The sequence below is a fragment of the Chiloscyllium punctatum genome, chromosome 7, assembly GCF_047496795.1.
Source record: "Chiloscyllium punctatum isolate Juve2018m chromosome 7, sChiPun1.3, whole genome shotgun sequence".
NCBI lineage: Eukaryota > Metazoa > Chordata > Chondrichthyes > Orectolobiformes > Hemiscylliidae > Chiloscyllium > Chiloscyllium punctatum.
Genome location: NC_092745.1, coordinates 29240858 through 29256154, shown reverse-complemented (window position 1 = coordinate 29256154; position 15297 = coordinate 29240858). Strand labels below are relative to the sequence as shown.

Here is a 15297-nt window from a genome sequence, read left to right as displayed (position 1 = left end):
TATGGTATTCCAGGTAAGATCTTGCCAAAACCCTCTCCAATTGTAGCAAGACTTCCTTACTTTTGTGTTCCTTTCCTCTTGCAACAGAGGCCAATATTCCAGTTCTGGCCTACTCACTTATACTAAAATGAGCAAGTTGACATTTTGCCACTACATACCCCATTTGCCAAATCTTTATCCATTTATTTTTGACTGACCTTTGCAGACTTTTGTGTCCTCCTGCCCATCTTGCTATCTTCACCAGATTTGCTGCAATACGGTGGGGCCCTTCGTTCAAGTCACTACTGTCGAACATAAACAGTTTCAGTCTCAGCACTGACACTGCACTCGTTGCCTTGTGCCAACCTGAAAATGACCCATTTATCTTGACTTTTTTTTTCATAAAAGTTAGCCAATCCTTTATCGATGCCAATATAACACTGCCAGTTCCATGAGCTCTTGGAACGAGAATGCGAGATGCTATGCAAACTTGCCTCACTCCAGATTTTGATAAGGCCTGTTTCTAAACTCCCACTTGAGATAGTGACAGATGCAATAATTTTGTCTTTTATTATATATCATGCTTATATTCTAATTTCTCCTGGTTTTTTTGTCACAGGTGTTTTAATTATACATCCTATTTTGATACCAAGAATGAGGGATTTCAGATATGGAAAGAATAGAGAAATTAGACTTACTGTCTTTTGAGTAGAGAAGATTAAGATTAGATTCCCTACAGTGTGGAACCAGGCCAGGGCCCACACTGACCCTCCGAAGAGCAACCCACCCAGGCCCATTCCCCTCTGAATGATGCACCTAACACTATGGGCAATTTAGCATGGCCAGTTCATCTGACCTGCACATCTTTGGACTGTGGGAGGAAACCGGAGCACCCGGAGCAAACCCAGGGAGAATGTGCACACTTCACATAGTCACCCGAAGCTAGAATCGAACCTGGGACCTTGGTGCTGTGAGGCAGCAGTGCTAACCACTGACCCATCATGCTGCCCCTTAAGAAGTGACCTTATTGAGGTGTTCAAAATTATTAATAGTTTTGGCAGGATTAAAAAGGATATTCCACTAGTTTGTACGTCAGTAACTAGGGGCCACAATTCCAAGATTATCAGCAAGAGAACTAGGAGTGAGATGAGGAGAAACTTCTTGTTAAAATAGTTAGGATTTGGATCTGGGAGATGGATTCCATATGAGGTTTCAAATGATACCTGGATATATTTTAGTAAGTGGTGACTTTATGAGGCTATGAAGATAGGGCTGGAGAATGGGACTAGTTAGGTCGCTCTTTGGGGAGTTGGTATAGACATGATAGGCCAAATGGCCTCCTTCTGTACTGTAAAAGTCTATGATCTATTCCCTGGTTCCCAGTTGTTTCTACAATATGTTCTAAGAAAGTCCATCTTCCAGTGTACCTTTTGCTAATGCAGCTTGTTCAGATTTTATGAAGATCAAAATTGTGCAAGGTTGTTGGAGTACCTTCCATGTGATGCTTCATCTGTCTCTTGTAACTGAGTATGACAGAGACACATTGTTCCGTTCAAATTCCGAAAATTGGTTGCTTTACATGCAATAATTACTGGAACAGTGAAGGAGTAGGAGACAGTTAGGTTTCTGATGAAATCTAGATGTAAGCTGTGACTGTCTATCTGTGTTATTGAGACTCAGAGGTTTTCAGTTGACTGAGAGTATTTTTGGACCAAGGAACAGATAGAGAGAGCTATTTGAATTCCACATATATGGGCAAACATATGGATGCTTTGTTAAACATTCAGTGCACATTTTTTTGCTTTCCACAGCTCCGTGGACTGGTGGTGCTCTGTACGTCAGCTACACGTGCACACTATACGTAACTTTCTATTTCATGATAGTGTAATGCTACATTCACTAACAGCAGGGGGACATTGAACACACTGACCGAGGAGATACAATGGGGCAGAGAGCATCCAGTTAAATCTTTGATAACAGAAGTGACAACTGCTAAATAGGCATTTTCAGATCCCAACCAGGAAAGATGATGTTTGGTGAGGAGCTAATAAGTATTTCTCAATAATAGTCCAGAGAGTAAGGATATGACAGTGAATTATCAGCCCCACGTAACACTCATCTTGTGGCATATGGGAAACCCTGGGTACTTGTAGCCAGGCCACAATGAAAACTCCTTTGAGGGGAGGGCTTCGAGATGTCTAGATTGACTGGCCAGCCATTGTGAATGAGATTGGCCCAATGGATTTGGAGCTTGCTTCCTTGCCCGACCCATGGTGGAGATGACAGCGATGTGGGTGAGACCCTGCCTTTGACCAAAGGCATTCTATCCAGGGACATGATTTGGAGATGCCGGTGTTGGACTGGGGCGTACAAAGTTAAAAATCACACGACACCAGGTTATAGTCCAACAGGTTTAATTGGAAGCACACTAGCTTTCGGAGCTCCGAAATCTAGTGTGCTTCCAATTAAACCTGTTGGACTATAACCTGGTGTTGTGTGATTTTTAACTTTATCCAGGTGCATAGCAGCCTGGTACGGCAACTGCTCTGCCCAGGAACGTAACAATCTACAGAAAGTTTGTGCACCACCCAGACCATCACGGAAGCCACCCTCCCATCCATAGACTCCACTTTCACTTCTCGTTGCCATGGAAAGGCTGCCTACATCATCAACGATCCCTCCTATCCCTGTAATGCCTTTTTCCAACCTCTTTTATCAGGCAGAAGATCCACGCACCAACAGGTTCAAGAACAGCTTCTTCCCTGCCGTTATTAGATTGCTGAATTGACCTCTCTAACTTCAAATAATATTGATGTTGCTAATGTTGATCTTGCTTCAGCCTTTACCTTGTGTGCCTCACTATGTGGAAGTGGCATTTGATCTGTATGTCCTTATTTGCTATGATCTGACTGTACTGCTCGCAAGACAAAGCTCTTCACTACATTTTAGTGCATGTGACAACAATAAATCAAATCGAATTCAAAAAGAAGTAATCTACTTACACGGGATAGGTCGCACCTTTAGAAACATCAAAACTAGGGTCCGGAGGCCCTTTGCACCTGCTTCCTCATTTGATATGGTCATTGGTGATCCCCAGTCTTAGTGCCACACTCCCATTATCCCTCCTTACTCCTTGAAAATCTCGAAATGTATCTCTCTCTTTACTGAATATATTCAGTGTTTTGTCCTCCACAGCCATCTTTGGGAGAGAATTCCAAAGGTTGACCATCCTCTGAGTAAAGAAATGTTTCGTCATCTCAGTGTCCATATCCCCGTCAGACTATGTCCCTTGGTTCCGCACTCCTCCATCCAGGGAAACCTCTTCCCTATTTCCTGTCTGTCAAGCCCTGTTAGAAACTTTGTATTTCAATCAGACCCGTGCTCCAACCCCCAACCCCATCCTTCTACACTCGAATGAATCCCAGCCCAGTTAAACCAATCTCCCCTTATAGGATAGTCCTGCTGTCCTTGGTACCAGCCCAGTGAGCCTCTACAGTACTCGTTGTATGGCAAGTATATCCTCTCTTAGGTAGGAAGACTAAAACTGCACATTGGTGTGATCTTACAAGGACCCTATGTGACTGCACTAGGACATCCCCATTGCCGAGAGAGTCATAAATTTAAGTTGAGATGTAGGAGCTTTCAAAGCATATATTTTAACCCAGGAGGTGATGGGGGAGATTGGACATAATGACTGAAAATGTGGTAGAGGCAGAAATCTCATCACATTTGATAGCCGTTGAGGTGTGGTAATCTACAAGACCATGGACCAGAAGCTGAGACGTGGAAATTATCTGGATGACTAATGTTTGGCGAATGTGTGTTTGGGGGGCTGAATGGCCTGTTTTGTGCTGTAGCTCTCTATAATCAGTTGAAAGCTATGAATTTTTTTTGTATAGCAACATGAATCCACACAGCTGTTTTGTTTCGTGCCATTGCCTGGTACCTCATTTGCTGTTCCTGTGATGTACTGATGTGCTTATCTCTATGTTAACACATGTATAATACACCACTGTCAATTGGTTCCTGTTGAGGCATATATCTGGAAATTGATTAACAACTAACCATTTGCATTCATATGATATCTCAGAATTACATATCCTTGGATGATTATGCTGTTACGTACGTAGATGACTGGCTATCTAACTGTTTGTAAACAGACTGAATGACTCTGTAACTGAATTAATGTTTGTCTGTCTGCCTGGTTGTACAGAGAGTAAGATGGAATCCTGTTATACCAGATCATAATGAGTTGTGATGTCATCTGGCTGTCTTAAAGGTGTAATGCATTATAATACATCTCTCAAACAAAAATCACAATTGATCTCAATCACTTAACATACTGTTTATGTTTTGAAAAGTATTCTTCTGTTGGACATTTCCTTTTCAAGCTCCTTGTAAATTCGAATAGCTGTATTTTTGAGCTAATAGGTTTTGTCAATGTTTAATTCCTTTCTTCCCCCAAACAGAACTCTCTTGACATCACCTGGGCTACGTTTTCATTAGCTTTTCTTTGAACGGAAATTTGATTAGCTCCTTTAAACTTCAGGTTAGATTTCCCCTTGAGAGCTGTAAGTACCAGCTTGTACCTTATCAATTCTAACCTCCAATGCACTGACGTCACGGCTTGCTGCTTTTACATGGTGCTTTGTGGTAACGACAGGCGAGCTTGCAATTACATCAAGATAATTTCCATTTCTTTCCTTCTCAAGCACTTTTGTCTCAGAAGATAACAAGCAGCTTGAATGGGTTAAGGCCATGCCTTGGAAAGTAAAACCTTTTTATCTAAGATGACCCGATAGTGTGACTTTTTGATGTCCACAGCTAAGTGAAAGGGAGTCTGTCACATTGTCGTAATCTCACAAGATTAGTCATCCAGAGGACCAGACTATTACTCTGGAGATACAACTTCCAGTCCTGCCACAGCAACTGAGGCAATTTCAGCCCAGCTAATATGAATCTCATCTCAGTAACAAGAAATTATACTCCGTAGTTGTAAGGGATTTGGGAAGGAAATCTGCCATCCTTATCTGGTCTGTCCTCCGTGTGACTCCAGACCCACAGCACTGTAGAATAATTGAATCCTTTCAGTGCGGAAAGAGGCTATTTGGCCCATCAGGTCTGCACTGGCCCTCTGAAGAAGGTTTCCCCCTCCCACCCGATACCCCCATTTAGAATGGCTAACCCACCTTGTCTGCTCACCACAGGACAACTTACTGTGGCCAATCCACCTAACCTGCACTTCTTTAGATTTTCTTTGAGAGGAAACCCACTCAGACACGGGGAGGATGTGCAAACACCACACGGGCAGTCATCCAAGACTGGAATTGAACCGAGGCCCTTGGTGCTGTGAGCCACCATGCTACCTATTTCACAGTAGACGTAATGCACAGAAGGACTCTAGGATGCACTGAGGATCAAAGGGACCTTGTGTGCATGTACAAAAGCCCCTTAAGGTATCAGGACAGGCAGATAAAGTGGTTAAAAAGGGATATAGGGTACCTGTCTTTATTAGCTGAGGGATAGGGTTTAAGAGCAAGGAAGTGGTGCTGGAGCTGTATAAGATATTGGTTAGGTCACAGCTAGAGCATTGTATGCAGCTCTGGAATCCATGTTACAGGAGGGATGTGACAGCACTGGAGAGGGTGTGGATGAGATCTAGCAGTATGTTGCCTGGGCTGGAAAGTTTCAGTTCTGAAGAGAGATTGGGACCGACTGAGGTTGTTTTCCTAAGAGCAAAGGAGCTTGAGAGGGGACATGATTGAAATGTATAACATTGAGGGCATAGGTGAGGAAGGCAGGAACAAACCTTTCCTCTGGATGGAAAGATCGATGACGAGGGGCTTAAATTTAAAGTAAGGGGCAGGAGGTTTAGAGGAGACGTGTGGAAATCCCGTTTTTCACCCAGAGGGTGCTGGGAATCAGGAGCTCACTGCTTGCAAGGGTGGTTGAGGCAGAAACCCTCATATCATTGAAGAAGCATTTAGATGTGCACTTGCGCTGCCAACGCATGCAAGGCAAATACCGGAAACTGGGGTTCGAATAGTGAGGTGGTTGTTTTTAACCAGCATGGACGTGATGGGCTGAAGGGCCTTTTTCTGTGCTGTAGATCTCCGTTACTCTTAACTGACCTCTGAAATGGCCAGGCAAGGCTCTCAGTTTAAGGGTGATCAGTGATGGGCAACAAATGTTGTTCTGACCCACAATCCATGAAAGAATTAGAGAATATTGAAATCTGTAAGTTAGAAAGTTGTTTGATTGCTCGCTACGGTGTGTCGTTCTGTTTTAAAGAAAACATAGAAAAATGCATTTGACACCACCCATGAGTTAACATGCCCAACCACTCTGTCGATTTAGAAGCTTAAAGTTTAATTATGGCCTGTGTGTAAATGTACACTAGAGCAATGCAAAAGCTGTGAATTAATGTTGAGCTCAGCAGAAAGGTTAACCCCTTAGGGCAGCATGGTGGCTCAGTGGTTAGCACTGTTGCCTCACAGTGCCGGGGACCTGGACTTGATTCCAGCCTTGAGCGACTGTGTGGAGTTTGCACATTCTCCTCATATCTGCGTGGATTTCCTCCCAGGTTTGTGAATTGGCCATGCTAAATTGCCTATAGTGTTCAGGGATGTATAGAAGTTAGGTGCATTAGTCAGGGGTAAATATAGGATAATAGGGTAAGGGAATGGGTCTGGGTGGGCTACTCTTCAGAGGGGTAGTGTGGACTTGTTGTGCCAAAGGGCCTGTTTCCTCACTGTAGGGATTCTATGATGAACCTCTCCATGTGCCAAGGGACTGGAAGAAACATTTCCAATGTGTATTTCCTCCCCTTAAATCACGTTTATTTAAAAGAAAGCTTGTGATCTCAGACAAACTGAGCACCCTTTAAAAGAATTTCATAATCCTTGATATCTTTTTAAAACTTCTATTTTTTAAAACTGTTCTTCGAGATTAAAAGCAACTCAAATCATTATGAATCCAACCAACTTGAAGGGAAAACATTATACGACAGCAGCTTAGATTACAATCCAATTGTTGCCAATCTTTGTTGACATGTTTTTTTTTGATTAAGAGATTTCCAACATTGAGATGTTTTCAGTTCCAGAAATTCTTGAAAGGTTCCAGATTACAATTCACAAGTTTTAAACATTGAAGAAGTTCAAAACTGCCAATTTTATATGTGACAGCCTTGAGTCTTGGCTGTGTTTTTTCTTTAATGAATTCTTGGGAGCTGAACCAAATATTTGCTTCCTGTTCCTAATTGTCTTTGAGGAGGCAGTGCTGAGCTGCTGCTTTGAACTGCTACAAGCCACAGGTAGTTAGAGTCACAATGATTTTGATTTGATTAATTATTGTCACATGGACCTAGGGACAGTGAAAAGTTTTGTTCGTGTACTATACAGGCATTAGGATAATAGAACAGTGTGAAAACTACAATTTTACAGCTGCAGAGAAGGCACACAAACAGCGAGATCAACATTGTTTAAAATTTGAGAGGGTCCATTCAGAGGTCTAATAACAGCAGGGAAGAAGCTGTTTTTGAATCTGTTGGTGTGTCCATGTATCTTCTGCCCGAGGGAAGAGGTTGGAAGAGATTAATCAGGTTGGGAGGGGTCTTTGATTATACTGGCTGCCTCCTTGAGGTGGTGAAAAGTCCAATGTTGTTACAATTCTTTGCAGTGGCTAGGTACAACTGTGTAGCTTGACAGTCCATCGCTCACTATGTTGTTGCCATCATACAGAGACTGGAGTCCTTTCCCTAAACGAAATGAGGGAATTAGCCAAATTTTTATGGCAACCAGAATTTTCATGATTTGGAGATGCTGGTGTTTTTAGACAATATGTTGAAGGTGTTAGCCCCCTGTGTTCTCTGTCTATGACCTGATGTTTAGATTGATTCTAATCTAAAAAGTGAGATCACAGAGTTTTACATAAATTCATGCAGTTTTTGAGCTCAGAGTTCTACATGAATGCATGCAGTTTTTGAGCAAAGTACAATGTAACCCTGCAAGTACAAATTCACCCCACAAAATATATGTGTGCATGTGGATCTTTGTCTGTGTGTGTGTGTCTGTCTGGGGTGGGGCTTGTGAGTGTGAGAAAGTGTATGTGTGTGTGTGTAGTGAGTGCAGAGTGTCTTAAGTCTGTGAGGGGGTGCATGTGTGAGTGTGGGAGTGTGTGTGTCTGTAAGGGTGTGTGTGGGTGTCTGTGTGTGCGTATGTGTGTCCATGTGTATAGGAGTGCCTGTGTGTGTGTGTGTATAGTGCAATGGGGGTCATATTGTCTAGCTATCACCATTGTTAACAGCTAACCTGAGAATGCAACTTTTAAAAAAAAAAGATTTTTCATGGTCGTCATTACCGAGACAGAGCTTTAATTAGAGATTTATTAATTGACTAAATTTGAGTTCCAATGGCTGCTATGGTGGGATTTGAACTCTCTTCCTCAAAACACTGGTCAGTATCTCAGTAACTACATCCATGCCTGGATCGAAAGGCAGCCATGCATTCTATTATATGAAGCATGGCTTCACTGTAACCTGTGAAAATTGTGATTTCACAATTTAATGGATGAGTTAACCGCTCATGCTTCCAATTTAATTCTAGCCAGTACTTACAAAGCTAAAGGTGGCGCAAAATAGTTTGTGCTTCAGGGATAAGTTGTGTCATTTTCCCTGTTGTTTTTATCGTCAGAGGCTTCTCCGACAAGAAAACTTAAGGAAAAATTAGTTTGTGCAGCTAAACAACATACTTGCATCAGGAAAACTTAACAAATTAATAGCTTTCTGTAGCACAACATCAAAGACGCAGCACTGTAATGATAGAGGAGATGGTGACAGAATCTTTCCCGAATCTCTTCTCTTTTCCATTTGTAATTGCCTTCAACCAATTATCAATCCCTGAGCTTCCAATATTCTGAAGAAGAGTCCTATCAAAATGTTCACTCTATCTCTGTCTCTGTCTGGGCACAAATGCTGCCAGACCTGCTGAGTTTCTCCAGCATTTTCTGCTTTGTAGTTAGATCGTCCCCATCTGCGGAACCTTGTTTTGATATCAACTCCTGATGTTTACTACTTAATCTCAATTGGAAAAGACAGTCAGTAAAGGCACATCTTCCAACTGCGGGGAAATATAAAAGCATGAGCGAGCGCTTTTTGAAAAGGGAAAAAAAAAACTCAGATTCAATTAAAATGAAATGTTTTGAAAAGTTCAAATTGGATTGGTGCCAACCAACTTCAAGGCTGTGCGGCTGAAGCTTATCTCTTAGAAAACAAAGTCTTTCGTTCCTTTCATAGTTGGAAAATTAAAATTCAGATTGAAATAAATTCCACTTCAGCATTTTTAATTTAGGATGTCATTCAGCTTTTTATTCTGGGTGGCATAATCTTAAATTGAAGTGAACAAACTGAGCAGTCACACCCACACTTCCATTCTTCTTTGTAAATGTGAGTATTGTTTGCGGTAACAAGTTACAGCCTCATGTACCAAACAGCTATGTTTTATTTCCAGGTATTTAACTTTCTATGGGTTCCCAAGACATGACTCCGGCTTCACCCAGAGGTCCGTGTCGGGACGGATGGGGCTTTGGACGGTGCTGCTTCTTGCCCACATATCAAACAAAGAACAAAGGTGGTGGGCACCCCCCCCCAAAGTGCTGGTGAAGAGCATTGTGAAAAGCTCCCAGCTCTGGATGCGCTGTTGCTTTGTGTGAAACCTGGTTGACGGAGCAGTGCTGAAGACCCTCCCTCCTGCTGGCGGCACTTAGAAAGATCGCCCCAACAACTCCACTCTCACTGCCACCAATGACGGTACTGGACGTCTCTGTCACTCTCTTCGAGGATGGTGCTGAAGGCCTCTCCCACCTCAAGGATGATGCTAGAGGCTCCTCCCCCAACTGGGACTGTTGCTGTAGGCCTTGCCCCCTGACCCAGGCACAATGTTGAAGGCCCCTCCTCTTCCTACACCCACTCCTTGGCGAGGGGAGTTGCGATCAATGATGCCTCACTACTCAGGGCGTCCTGTGCAGCATGACCCAGACACCCTGACTAGCTGTCAGGGTCCCTTCCACTAGTACTCTCTGTCCTCTGTTGCCCAGCCAGTATTTTATCCATCTAAGTAGTATACCCGGGACACCATGCCAAATCACTTTGTCCATCAGCCTACCATGGGGAACCTTCTCAAATGCCTTACTGAACTCCATGTATATGACATCTACAGCCCTTCTCTCATCAATCAACTTTGTCACTTCCTCAAAGAATTCTATTAAGTTGGTAAGCCATGAACTTCCCTGTACAAAACCATGTTGCCTACTACTGATAAACCAATTTTCTTCCAAATGGGAATAGATCCTATTCCTCAGTATCTTCTCCAGTAGCTTCCCTATCACTGACATTAGGCTCACCGGTCTATAATTACCTGGATTATCCATCTTAAACAAGGGGACAACATGAGCAATTCTCCAGTCCTCTGGGGCCTCACCCGTGTTCAAGGATGTTGCAAAGAAATCTGTTAAGGCCCCAGCTAGTTCCTCTCTCGCTTCCCTCAGTAACCTGGGATAGATCCCATCCAGACCTGGAGACCTGTCCACCTTATTGCCTTTTAGAATACCCAACAGTTCCTCCCTCCTTTGCCGACTTGACTTCAAGTAATCAAATATCAATCACTAACCTAAACATCCGTCATGTCACCCTCTCCTCAGTGAATACCGATGCAAAGTACTCATTAAGAATCTCTCCCATTTTCTCTGACTTCACGCATAGCTTTCCTCATTTGTCCTTGAGTGGGCCAACCCTTTCTCTAGTCACCCTCCTGCTCCTTTTTTAAGAATGAAAGAGTTTGGTATTTCCCTTAACCCTGTTTGCTAAAGATATTTCATGACCCTTTTTGGCCCCCTTAGTTCCTTGTTTCTGATTGGTCCTACTTTCCCGATATTCTTCCAAAGCTTTGTCTGTTTTCAGCCACCTAGACCTTATATCTGCTTCCTTTTTCCTCTTAGCTAGTCTCACAATTTCACCTGTCACCCATGGTTCCCTAATCTTGCTATTTAAATCCTTCATTTTCACAGGGACATGTCTGTCCTGCACTCTAATCAACCTCTCTTTGAAAGCCTCTACATATTAAATGTGAATTTACTCTCAAACAGCCACTCCGAATCTACATTCCCCAATTCCTGCTGAATTTTGCTATAGTTGGTCTTCCCCCAATTTAGCCCTCTTCCTTTAGGACCACTCTCGTCTTTGTCCATGAGCATTCTAAAACTTATGGAATTGTGATCACACTTCCCAAAGTAATCCCCGACTAAAACTTCCACCACCATGTCGGGCTCATTCCCCAATACCAGGTCCAGGATGGCCCCTTCCCGAGTTGGACTATTTACATACTGCTCTATAAAACCTTCCTGGATGCTCCTTACAAATTCTGCTCCATCTAAACCGCTAAGACTAAGTGAATCCCAGTCAATGTTGGGAAAATTCAAATTTCCTATCACTACCACCCTGTTGCTCCTACATCTTTCCATATTCTGTTCACATATTTCTACCTCTATCTCACGCTCACATTTGGAAGGTCTGTAGTACAGTCCCAACATTGTTCCCTCACCTTTCCTATTTCTGAGCTCTGCCCATATTACCTCACTGGTTGAGTCCTCCACAGTGCCCTCATTCAGCACAGCTGTGATATCCTCTCTGACCAGTAATGCAACTCCTCCACCCCTTTTACCTCCATCTCTATCCCACCTGAAGTATCTGTATCCTGGGATATTTAATTGCTGATCTTGCCCATCCCTCGACCAAGTCTCAGTAATAGCAATAATATCATACTCCCAGGTATTAATCCAAGTCTGAAGTTCATCTGCCTTACCTACTACACTTCTTGCATTAAAACAAATGCACCTGTCCCTTTGCATTTATCATCTGTGCCCTGCCTACTCTTCCCCTTAGTCATGCTGACTTCATTATTTAGTTCCTTACAGGCTTTAGTTACTACCTCCTGACTGTCCACTAACCACCTCATTTGGTTCCCATCCCCCTGCCATATTAGTTTAAACCCTCCCCAACAATATGAGCAAATGTACTTCTTTGGACATTGGTTCCAGTCCAGGCCAGGTGTGGAACATCCAATTTGTAATTGTCCCATGTTTGAACGTTTTTCCTGTGTCTGCATGAGTTTCCTCCGGGTGCACTAGTTTCCTCCCGCTGTCTAAATGATGTGCAGTTAGGTGGATTGGCCATGCTAAATTGCCCTGTACAGTCCATGGATGTGCAGGCTAGGTGGGTGAGCTATGGTGAAAGGAGTGTTATGGGGATGGGTTTGGGTGGGATTTCATTAAAAGGCCAGTGCAGACTTGATAAGCTAAATGGCCTTCTTTCACAACTGTAGGGATTCCATGAAATAGCTTGCAGTACACAAAACTGTACATTGCATTGATCGCTCGACTCCATGCACTGGGCAATCTCCACTAAGATTATTCATACCCAACCTTCACTCATAGATGCCAGTTCATTCAGACATGGACTCATCTACTGAGGTAGTATGGGCTGAGGTTAGAAACAGAAAAGAAGGTCACCCTATTGGAAGTTTTCTATAGGTCTCCAAATAGTTCCAGGGATGTGGAGGAAAGGATAGCAAAGATAGGAGCAAAAGTAACAGGGTAGTTGTTATGGTGGAACATTAAATTTCCAAATATTGACTGGTAATGCCATAGTTCGTTAGATGGGTCAGTTTTTGTCCAACGTGTGCAGGAGAGATAGGAGAGGTACTAAATGAATATACTTCGTCAGTATTCGCGCTGAACAAAAGGCAGTGTTGTCGAGGAGAGTACTGAGATACAGGCTACTGGACTAGATGGGATTGAGGTTCACAAGGAGAAGGTGTTAGCAATTCTGGAAAGTGTGAAAATAGATAAGTCCTCTGGGCTGGATGGGATTTATCCTAGGATTCTCTGGGAAGCCAGTGAGGAGATTGTAGAGCTTTTAGCTTTGAGCTTTATGTCATCATTGTCTACAGGAATAGTGCCAGAAGACTGGAGCATAGCAAATGTTGTCTCCTTGTTTAAGAAGGGGAGTAGAGACAACCCTGGAAATTATAGACCAGTGAGCCTTACTTCGGTTGTGGGTAAAGTGTTGGAAAAGATTAGAAGAGAGAGGATTTATTATCATCTAGAAAGGAATAATTTGATTAGGGATAGTCAGCATGGTTTTGTGAAGGGTAGGTTGTGCCTCACAAACCTTATTGAGTTCTTTGAGAAGGTGACAAAACAGGTGGATGAGGGAAAAGCAATTGATGTGGTGTATATGGATTTCAGTAAGGCATTTGATAAGGTTCCCCACAGAAGGCTATTGCATGGGATTGAGGGTGATTTAGCAGTTTGGATCAGAAATTGGTTAATTGAAAGATGACAGAGGGTGGAAGTAGATGGAAAATGTTCATCCTGGAGTTCAGTAACTAGTGTACCGCAAGAATCAGTTTTGGGGCCACTGCTGTTTGTCATTTTCATAAATGACCTGGATGAGGGAGTGGAGGGTGCATTAGTAAATTTTGCGGGTGACATTAAAGTAGGTGGAGTTGTGAATAGTGTTGAAGGATCTTGCAGGTTACAGAGGGACATAGATAAGCTGCAGAGCTGGGCTGAGAGGTGGCAAATGGAGTTTAATGTGGAAAAGTATGAAGTGATTCACTTTGGAAGGAGTAACAGGATACAGAATACTGGGCTAATGGTGAAATGTTTAGTAGTGTGGATGAGCAGAGAGATCTTGGTAAAAACAATGACTGCAGATGTTGGAAACCAGATTTTGGATTAGAGTGGTGCTGGAAATGCACAGCAGTTCAGGCAGTATCCGAGGAGCAGGAAAATCGACGTTTCGGGCAAAAGCCCTTCATCAGGAATAGAGGCAGAGTGTCTGCAGGGTGCAACATTGAGGGCCAAAGGGCCTGTACTGAGCTGTAATATTCCATGTTCTATTCATGGTTTCCCTTCAAATTTGACTGTGCCCTTGTAATCAGCTATACACAGGGCTGGCCAAGGGCACCAGTTTGTTAACCATCTCTTTGTCTCAGGGTCACTTAAAGCAAGGGATATCAAGTAAGTCAACATCCCGGTCAAAAGTGATTAGATGCAATGGGTTCATTGTTTATTGCCAAGCTGCTGGAAAGAATGATCGAGTTAACATTGAGGCAGAAAGAAGAGAGAAGGAGATCACTTCCGAAAAAAAGAAAACTGAGATGGCAGTTGGAAAAAGAAGTGATTTTGAAAATCATTGCGGTGATTATCCAACAAATGAATATGTCAACAGTGTCAGGATGCTCAAATATGTTTGCAATATGTACTGTTGCCTAAAGAAACCGGTATCTATTGAGCCCAGTTTCGATTCATACACTCCGCTAGATTTCTCCTTCAGGATTTTGATGGTTGCCTGTCAGGACTGTAATCAATGTTTCTTATGTTCAACCTTCTATGCACCTTTTGCAGAGAATGGATCTGGATGTTTCCAGTCATTTTCCTTCCAGATGCTGCTAAGACCTGCTGAGTGTCTCCAGTAATTCTGGTCTTGTTTATCCATACCCCCATGGTTATTTTCCTGAATTCTAATGCCATCCACATTCTGATCCCCTTTAAACCTAGCCAGAAACTTGTCCATCTCTCTTCCACTTGCGCTCCTTTTCCTATCATTTGAAGTCCTATGTAGTCAACCTTCCGGACCATGATGATCAGGCAGCGACTGAGAGCACATTACGTCCCATCTAGGTTAGACAACCTCAAAGGTCTGATGAAACAGAAGTGGTAACCTTTTGCCTTTGCTGTCTTAGTTTTTTTCCAATTGCCTTTGGTTGGTTTCACTATTTTACAGTCAAGCAGATATAATGTTCAAACAGACATTTCTTCAAACATCTTGGATATTTTCGTCTAGCTAAATTGCGTCAATTTGCTTAATTTCCTTCACATTTACTGGAGGGTGTGGTATATTGCAAGGGTATATGTATCAGGAGGGAGTGGTCTATTATAAGGGTATGTGTGTCTGGAGGGAGTAATATATAGCAAGGATACATGTCTTTACCACAGTCCAGCAGATATAATGCTCAAACAGACATTTCTTCAAACATCTAGTTAACTTGCTGGACATTCTAGTCAATCTACAGATTGCATCATTTGCTTAATTTCCTTCACATTTTACTGGAGGGAGGATATTGCAAGGGTACATGTATCAGGAGGCAGTGCTATATTGGAAGTGTACGTATCTCTGGAGGGAGACTGGTGGTAGTGGACATGGAGACGTATGTAAGAATTATGATCTGTCCCTGATTTTGTGCGTTGCGTCTTTGCAAT

At 42.8% G+C, this 15297-nt stretch overlaps 1 protein-coding gene across 1 annotated transcript in view; it reads left to right on the top strand.

The window, feature by feature from the left end:
* The window catches only part of LOC140479529 (probable voltage-dependent R-type calcium channel subunit alpha-1E), a 1102593-nt gene that overhangs the window by 189224 nt on the left and 898072 nt on the right, over positions 1 to 15297 (top strand). The window lies entirely within an intron of this gene.